General features: G+C 39.3%; 1 pseudogene; it reads left to right on the forward strand.

Moving 5' to 3' along the window:
* Positions 1–3,887: 3,887 nt before the first annotated feature.
* On the forward strand, positions 3,888–4,380 carry LOC130872625 (G-protein-signaling modulator 3-like; annotated as a pseudogene).
* Positions 4,381–8,105: the final 3,725 nt, after the last annotated feature.

An 8,105-nucleotide genomic window follows, 5' to 3' on the forward strand; every position in this document is an offset into this window, starting at 1 on the left:
AAATTATAGAAGAAAAGTTTCCCACCTAAAATAAGGATATCCCTATGAAGGTATAAGAAGCTTACAAAATACCAAATAGATTGGACCAAAAAATAAAAATAAAATAAAGAAAAGTACCCCGGATGTATAATAATCAAGATACAAAACATACAGAATAAAGAAAGAAGGAAGTGAACAACTTAAATAGACCTATACTCTACAAGAAATAGAAGTTTTCATCAAAGCCTCTCAAAAAAAAAAAAAAAAGCCCAAGGCATGAAGGCATGATGGTTTTAGCACAAAACTCTACCAGAATTTCAAAAAGCTAATGCCTATACTCCTCAAAATGTTGCACAAAATAGAAACAGAAGGAACATTACCAAACTCTTGTATGAGGCTATAGTTAACCTGATAAAATGACCAAATAAAGACTCAACCAAGAAGAATTACAGACCAATCTCCCTCATGAACATTGGTGCAAAAATATTCAATAAAATACTGGCAAATCAAATCCAAGAACACATCAAAAAATCATCTACTATGATCAAGTCTTCTTCATCCAGAGATGCAGGAATGGTTCAATATATAAAAATGTATCAATGTAATCCATCATATAAATAAACTGAAAAAATATGATCATCTCCTTAAATGCTGAAAAATCATTTGATAAAACCCAACATCCCTTTATGATAAAGGTCTTGGAGAAATCAGGGATACAAGGAATGTATCTAAACATAATAAAAGCAATATACATCAAACCAACAGCCTACATCAAATTAAATGGAGAGAAACTCAAAGCAATTCCACGAAAATCAGAAACAAAGCAAGACTGTCCACTCTTTCCATATCTATTCAACATAGTTCTTGAAGTTCTAGGTTTAGCAATAAGACAACAAAAGGGGATCAAGGAGATATAAATTGGAAAGGAAGAAGTTGAATTTTCATTATTTGCAGATGATATGATAATATACATAAGTGACCCCAAAAACTCTACCAGAGAACTCCTATAGCTAACTGATGCATTCAGAAACATGGCGGGATACAAGATCAACTAAAAAAAAAAATGATAGCCCTCCTATATACAAATGATAAAGAAGCTGATAAAGTAATCATTGAAATCACCATTCCCAATAATATAAAATATTTTTTTAGTAACACTGACCAAAGAAGTGAAAGACCTATTTGACAAGAACTTTGGATAAAGAAACTGAAGAAGATATCAGAAAATGGAAAGATCTCCCATATTCTTATATAGGTAGAATCAACGTAAAAATGGTAATCCTACCAAAAGCAGTCTACAGACTGTGGAGCCACTGACATTGAGACCAGGATTTATCCCTACTGCTTGTACTTGCTGTTTGGAGCCTATTCTCTCTGAAAGAATATCTTTTTCAGTCTAGATATAGTGGGGAGGGCCTTGGTCTTGCCTCAAAGCAATGTATTTGACATTGTTGACTCACCATGGGAAACCTTACTCTCCCTGAGGATTAGTAGGAGATGGGATGGAGTGTGTGGGAGAGAGAAGGTGGAGGGAACAGTGGAGGGGAGAGAGTGGGAAATGAATTTTGCATTTCATTTTGTAAAATGAAAAAAAATAGTTTTTTAAAGAAATATTTTTTTTTAAAAAAAAAAGAGTAACAAGGACAAAAATCTAGCAAACAATAAAGCATGGTCCCACAATTTAATCTCTTATCCTACCTCTAGACCATGACCAGGGCCTTCAGCTTTTAATCTCAAAAACATTCCCTATACCTACAGCTTCAGCTTCTGTTTTGTTTTGAAGAAATTTGTTTGTCCTCGGTACATTGAATATCTTATAATAAGTGCATGTTAATTTCAAGGACCTTAAAGTACTAACTATTATTAAGGACAGGGTGTCCTGGAATTTAACTTACTGGTAGCAAACTGGTAGTAAAATATTTTAATTAAAAAAATAACCTTAAGTGCTTGAATTCAGCAGTTCATTCTTATTTCATCTTCTTTGCAAACAAAAACTTTCACTTACAGTAGAATCATCTGAAATTTAGAGACAAAAGATATTAACATGAGAGGCAAGTCAGAGTTTCCAGTGGGAAAGAGAAAAACTTGCAGAAACTAATTGTAGACACTCAGAAGAAACTCTAAGATGAATAACAGAATGTTAGAATAAAGAAGGGCTGTGACTTGTGAGATGAAAATGTCATGACCAATGCCAGTACTGCATTGGTCTTATGAAATAGGACCACATGTAAAAAGCCCAGTAATTGAGGTTGTTTGTATCAAGGTACTGACAGACAGACATGGGGCATTTGAGATAGACCTGAAAATAGAATATACTGCTGAGTAAGAATTGAAAACACGTTATAGACAGGGCTTTGATCATGTCCATTCACACATAGTATAAGTCTACATGAATATTATTTTAAGTGAGATGCCGTACTAGATGGTTTTGTGTCAACTTGAAACAAAGTAGAGTCATCAGAGAGGAAGGAGTCTCGGTTGAGGAAATGCCTCCATGAGATCCATCTATAAGTCATTTTCTCAATTAGTGATCAATGTGAAGAGGGCCCAGCTCATGATGGGTAATGCCATCCTTAGGATGGTGTTTGTGGGTTCTATAGAAAAGTAGACTGAGCATGTCAGGAAAAACAAGCCAGTAAGCAGCACTCCTCCATGGCCTCTGCATCAGTTTCTGCCTCCAGGTGCCTTCCCTGCTTGAGTTTCTATCCTGACTTCCTTTGGTGATGAACAGCAATAATTAAACCCTTTTCTTCCCAACTTGCCTGTTGGTCATGGAATTTTGCTGCAGCAATAGGAACCCTAACAATGACAGATATGAAATGACTATAAAAACTATTCAGTGGCAGTAAAATTATTCATATGGTAAAGGTAATTGTGGAATGAAGAAATCTCTTCCATCTCAAATATGTCCTTATAAAATAGATTATGTAGTAAGCCGATAAAGAATCAAAGTTTTTAGAGTAGCATTTTTCATACTCTTGGCTCCCAAAGAGACAAGACCAAAATATGCCATTTGAGGTGAGTTTCTAAAGTGCGGACAATCTGATTAACTATGTGGAAAAGTCAGACAAGTCATTATTAAGGAAATGTATAGAATGAATGGAAAATGGCAGAGGAGAGGTGAGGTGAGTGTTGTTTCAATACGCCATGGAGGAAACTGGCTGCTCTGAGTGGGATGGCAGGAGTGAGCAGGCAAGAGCACAGGAGGGTCATATGCCAGGTCTAAAGTGAATAAGACAAGGTGGGGAATTGGATCTGTGGGACAAAGTGGGCAGAAGAGGGTGAGGATTACTAGATCAAAGAAGATTCCTGGACTTAGGAGACAGGACTTGGTGAACAGATTGTAGTGTCCATTTTTAAGAATCAAAAATCTGTTTGGAGATCTAGAGTTTTTGTTAGTACATGTTAAATTCAAGATTCCTGTTGTAACAGGAACTATTAAAGAAGAAGATGCTTGTCAGTTTGGACATCAGAATGGTTGGTTACAAAATATTCTGAGTTTAACATCATTGGACTAAATGAGATTATCCTAAGTAAAGGCTGGGATACCTAAGACAAGTCAGGGGGTCAACTTTAGGAGTCTCTAGAGCTAAGGACTACTCTAAATTCTTGATTAATTCTGTAGAAGGAAGAACAGGCACGGTAAATTGCTACACTATGGTTAATTGGAACCTGTGTGTACATAGTAGCTAATTAACATTCCACTGTGTCTGACTTCATATTACATTTTTTGTAGGTACAGAACAACAATCATGTCAACATGTGTAGGAATCCTCACCCAGGCATCCAACCCCCAGCTCACCCCCCACCCCTTCCTGCCCCCATTCCCCTCAGGAACCCAGGGTTCCGATCCTCCTTCCAAATTCCAGTCACCCCTACCCCATCAGTATCTTTTCCCAAGACCAGGGATGGAGGCTGAAAGACCCCAGGAAGAAGAGGATGGTGAGCAGGGTTCCCCAAAAGATGACCAGGGCTGGGCCCCTGTGAACTCCACCACTCAGCCTTGGCAATCTGTTCCTCCCTCCCCTCCTCCTCCAAGAACCCGACACACAGCTCTGGCCAGTCTGGCTCCCTGCTCTCCCTGCAGTCCCAGCTCCTTCTCGACCAGGTGGCTGAGGCCCAGTCCCATCACCTAGAGGATCAGAGCGACACCTTCCACATTCCTATGGTCCCCCAAAGCCTAGACCCAACCCCACCCCGGATTCTCGAGGACAAAGAACAGCTCTGCAGCACCATCCTTAGTCACCAGTGCCAGCGGGTGGAAGCCCAATGGTCAGAGCCGCCTCCCCACCCCCAGCCCCGCCCTCCAGGGAACAGGAGCTCCTGAAGCTGCTACTGAGCGTTCATGATGGAGGTTGAACGGAGGAGCAGAGATCCCGGCCCCCTCCACACACCTTCTGAGACCTGAACTCCCAACAAGCCCTTCTCTCTGGGACTCAAAGCTCAGCCACCTGGCATATCTTCAACCCCGTGTGGCAGGGGTACCAGAAATCAGAGACTGAAGACCCAGCAGTATTCACCACCCACTTTCCCAGGGAACTGGATTTGGGAAAAGTACTCTAACCTTGAATATAAGCAAGGTAACATGGACATAGCTCCCTAAGACAGTTAAGAGTCTCTATCCTGAGCTGTCAAACTACTAAACAGGGTGTGAGGGCTGAGACCTGCCACTTTCTGCCTATTAAGAAAAAAAAGGAAAAGGTTAAGACAATTGTCCAGCACTAGCACCTCAAGTCCCAAGGCAGAGGGGCCCAGAAGCCTTAGCTACCCTTAGCCCCGCCCACCCCCCTGCTGCTGAGTCTGTCTGATGTTTTGTTTGTATGAATAAATATAATTCCCCTCTGGAAAAAAAATCCTGATATACTCAGACAGCGCCGTATACATTTTCATCTATTAACTTATGACACAATACTCTAAAATATGGTTTCATTCTCACTTCCAATTGAGAAAATTGATGAACACAGACTTAAGAAACACAAGTGCACATGGCTACTGTGTGGGAGAATCAGGATCAAACCTGTTTCCAAACTTATCTTTATAATTATTATATGGTAGTGAACAACTGTGAGGCCATTCCTGAGGCCTCTCAGCCTTAGTGCTTCCCCCTTCCCTGGAAACCTAACGACTACACATGCACGTACTGGAATGTTAGGTATTTTCCATTTCTCTGTGTCCTTGTGGATATTCTCCAGATAGAACTCAGTTATTGGAACTGGGGTAAGATAACCCTTAGATGTTGACTCAGTTCCTGATGTGTTGACTCAGTCCCTGAAATAGGGTCACAATGACCCACAGATGTTCTCCCTTACCCCGCCTGATCTGACAACCACTCTCCCACTCTGGCTCAGTCCAGTAGCCCTTTGAATAAGCCAATCGTAATAGGAAAAAAATGGGTTCCCCCCACTTATTTCCCCTTCTATTTCTATAAAAATAGCCTGTTACAGCTATTCGGGGTCCTTCTCCTCTCAAGGCTGAAGGGCCCTGTCATGGCAGTAAATAAAAATCCTCATGCGTTTACATCAACTGCAGTGTGAGAGTGTTCTCTTGGGGCATCTCCTCCTCGGTGATTGGACTTCAAGGTCCAACAGTAGTGAATCTTGTGTGAACAAACCTTTTTAAACCCAAGGATGCTGAACTATAATTCTATACAAACACTGCAAATACTAATAATCCTTACTATTGTGGGACTTGCTTTTACTATAGTCCTACCTTGGAATACCAAAATCTTGTTTTTGTTTTTTAATCTTTCGTCTCTTTTGGGGGCCTGCCACCCAGCTCCTAAATAAGTCACAGATGGAATCTTATTCTTTCTTATAAATGCCCTGCCTTAGCCTGGCTTGTTTCTAGACAGCACCACCTACATTTTGCTTCTTCTGTAATCTTGCTCCATGGTTCCCTAGGTGACTGTCCCCTTCTTTTCTCACTCCTTCATCTCTCTTGCTCTCCCTTATTCTCTTCCCAGCTTTCTTTTTCTGTTTATTCTCTCTGCCTGCCAGTCTTGCCTATCCTTGCTCCTGCCTCATGATTGGCCATTTTGCTCTTTATTAGACCATCAGGTGTTTTAGACAGGCAAGGAACCTGAGCTTCATAGAGTTAAACAACTGCAGCATAAAAGAATGCAACAAATCTTTTCATCATTAAACAAATGTTCCACAGCATAAACCAATGTAATAAACCTTAAAATAATATTCCACAACACTTACTCTGCTTCAAGTTTATAGTAACTAAAGCAAAGGCCCACTAAACAAACAAAAGCCCAACACTGTCTGTCTTATCCTTTTATATTCTTTGGGAGTTCATCTGGAATTTGATCTTCATGGTAAAATTAAATTCTTCATTCTGAAATTGCCTTCATAGTCATTTTCAATAAACTTTCCCCAGTTCAATGACCACTGAGACTTGGATACCCCCGTTCTTCACTCACCTTATTGGTACCTTCAGTGCTGCTTCCATCATGGCCATTTCTACTTGGAAGATACAGTTGCACAATTAAACTGAAAACCTAATCTCTATTGCTAAGTGAAGTAAGACTTGTAATCCTTAAAGTATCCTTAAATAGAAATCCCAGAGAAATAGGAATGTTATTAAGCATGAACTCTGATAGAGAAGTGCTATAGATCTCTCTAGAGCAAAGGTCATTAAGCTTTGTTCTTACAAAACCAACAAGAAAACTAATGATTACATCAGTTTTCTCAAGAGACTGAATATGAGGAGCTCCTTAATAAAGCTTTCAGAGTTAAGAAAAATCAATAAACCAGGTTACATCTCTTTCTGTCGTTGGCGAGAATTACATGTACAGATTTATGCAGCTTTGGACAATCTCATAACCAGATAGTTTTTCTTACAAATGAGATACAACTTTTGCTTTACCACATTTCACATAAATAACAAGGTGTTGAACAAAACTGCATCGTCTACCATACAAAATACTTTTCTCCCAGTATTATATTTTAGTTTCAAGAGACTGTAGATTGTCTACAATGAGGATTAGGTGACTGAGAGGAGGTACAATACCAAACAAGAAAGTGACAGAATCAGATGCTAGAATTCAAGTCACAACATTTTGTTAAAAATTTACAGAAACTCTTATTTTTTGTTTTGGTTTTGTTTTTGTTTTTTTGAGACAGAGTTTCTCTGTAGTTTGGAGCCTGTCCTGGAACTAGCCCTTATAGACCAGGCTGGGCTCAAACTCACAGACATCTGCCTGCCTCTGCCTCCCAAGTGCTGGGATTAAAGGCGTGTGTCACCACCACCCAGTCAGAAACTTTTGCTGTCAATACTGAGTTGGAATCTCAATAACCCCCAGTCAAACACAAACTTTGTCCTCATAAAAAATTTGTGGAACAAAGTGTCAAGGAAGCTGATTCAGTGAGATGGTTCAGGAATGAAGTGGGGAACAAAATTCAGTCAAAAACTTGTCTCAGGGGGCTGGAGAGATGGCTCAGTGGTTAAGAGCATTGCCTGCTCTTCCAAAAGTCCTGAGTTCAATTCCTGGCAACCAGATGGTGACTCACAACCATCTGTAATGAGGTCTGGTGCCCTCTTCTGGCCTGCAGACATACACACAGACAGAATATTGTATACATAATAAATAAATAAATACTTTTTTAAAAACTTGTCTCAGTGCAAAGGGGGTGAGAAGAAAGGACTACTCCTTTTGTCTAACAGTGTCTTTACTTACGTCAAGAGTTAATAAATAAGTACAGGTATTTTTACTTTTTAAAATTATTTTCTTATGATCTTAATTGTGAGGTATATTCTACTGTGAAAAACAGATATTTAATAATGATACAACAACTATAATATGAGGTACTAAATGATGATGCCAATATTTTAACAGTTATAAAGAAATACTTCAAAAACATTATTAGAGTAATATTAAAGATTTTTCTGATAATTGCAGACTGCAGTGGTGAGAAATAATGTTAGTGTTCACTAGGTCTGAGGAGAATCATGAATAATGAGAAGATTAGGCTACCCATGGAAAAAAAGGAAACAAAGATAGAAAATGGATCTAATTCACTCTACATGACCACTGAAAATAGTAGAAATTGTTCTAATTCAAGCTGTGGAGATTGTTAATTTAGTTGTGCCCAGGATAACAGTTCATTGCCCATTCTCTGCTT

Source organism: Chionomys nivalis, chromosome 4 (assembly GCF_950005125.1).
Source record: "Chionomys nivalis chromosome 4, mChiNiv1.1, whole genome shotgun sequence".
In the NCBI taxonomy this organism is placed as follows: Eukaryota; Metazoa; Chordata; class Mammalia; order Rodentia; family Cricetidae; genus Chionomys; species Chionomys nivalis.